The sequence below is a fragment of the Dendrobium catenatum genome, unplaced genomic scaffold (genome assembly GCF_001605985.2).
Source record: "Dendrobium catenatum unplaced genomic scaffold, ASM160598v2 fragScaff_scaffold_621, whole genome shotgun sequence".
NCBI lineage: Eukaryota > Viridiplantae > Streptophyta > Magnoliopsida > Asparagales > Orchidaceae > Dendrobium > Dendrobium catenatum.
The window spans coordinates 28,486,572-28,488,052 of NW_021319083.1; the positions used below are offsets into that span (position 1 = coordinate 28,486,572).

Consider the following 1,481-nt stretch of genomic DNA (forward strand, 5'->3'; position numbering starts at 1 on the left):
AATATATCACATCATGTATCAATAAATAAATCATGATTATTTATATAAGTCATATGTAGCAAATGAAATCATTTTCATCGTATGAGAGTGCATGATTGGGTTATATAAAAAGTCAGGAGAGATCATTGCAATACATATGTAAAGTATATAAGCTTACATGTAAAATATCATAGAGTTTGTTGGGACCCATGTTGACATCATTTTGTATGAGGTCAATTTCCTTGAACTGATCCAAGTGCTTAGGTTTTCTTAGCCTAGTATAGATATATCCATTGGTAGGATTCCCGTTATATGGATTCCCAATGACGTAGCACTATCTCGGCCTTGTAATTCCACCAATATTAAATTAGAATTCATCCAAATTAAATTTAATTCCGAACATAATTGTGTAATCGTACATTGTTGAGTTTATTTGGCTTGATTCAAGTTCAATTTGAACTCGACATTTTCGATAGACACTACATAACTCGTCTCAGGCTAATTGCAATTAATTGGATGCTAGATAATGTCAATCGAAGCAACTCCAAACTACATTCATTAAATTCCATATTAATCAGGCTCCATTTAATTAAATTAACATTCATTAAACTAAAATTACTTAATTTTAATGCAATTCAAACTAAATCAAAGTGCTTTAAGATGATCAAAATCAAATCAATGTGGATCGATGCAAATCGATGCTACTCCAAATAAAATTGACTAGCCATAAGTTTAATTTAACAACATCGCTTCGATTAATCCAAACTAACTCATCTCGAATCCATCAAAATAAAATCAGCATTAATTGGGTTAAATGATTAAGTTGAACAATCCTAATTTAAATATAAATAAAATTTGGTAAGTTAAATTTTTTTAATTAATCAGTAATGTCTTTTAAAATGCAATATTTAATGACATCCATGGATTAAAAAAGATTTGGTGGCAATTTTAAAATCGTTCGAGGGGCAGTTTAGGCACCTTTCCAGGTGATTAGAGGAAGTAGTTAAAGCCGGTTCAAGCATCCGATTTCTAGGCCTTGTCATGGCAGTTCATCAAAACCCCGCTCCGTCCGCCTCCTATTGTGTGAAGCTTGCCCCCTCACTCATTCCAGTGATTCCCCATCCTCATGTCCGATCCTAAGGTACATAGAAGCTTGTCGCTGGTCCTAACCCTGTATGTGCCTCCCTTCTTATGTGATTTGCTGAGCCAAGAGCAACATGAAGTGGTAAACCCCTCTTCCTCTTTCTTATCTTCTTGCTCTATCTCCATCTTCTTCTTCTTCTTCTTACTACTACTTCCTTATATTTTCTTTGTTTGAATCTGGATGACTGGAGTTCAGCAATGATTTGAGATTTTATGATTATTTGAATTCTGGAAAGAGTTTTTCTTGAGGATTAAAATAACCCTAACTATTTTTCCTCTTGGCATTCACTTGATTTTATTTTCCCAAATCAGATGGTTGGTTCTCACTCTAATATGGCTAAATTATATATATATATATA

The 1,481-nt window shown here is 33.2% G+C and overlaps 1 long non-coding RNA gene across 1 annotated transcript in view; it reads left to right on the forward strand.

Annotated features, from left to right (window-relative positions):
- The first annotated feature begins 986 nt into the window (after positions 1-986).
- Positions 987-1,481, forward strand: part of LOC110103482 — a 20,435-nt gene continuing 19,940 nt past the window's right edge. Inside the window, exon 1 of the long non-coding RNA XR_002303956.2 lies at positions 987-1,204. This is a non-coding gene — a long non-coding RNA (uncharacterized LOC110103482). The remainder of the gene's footprint in view (positions 1,205-1,481) is intronic.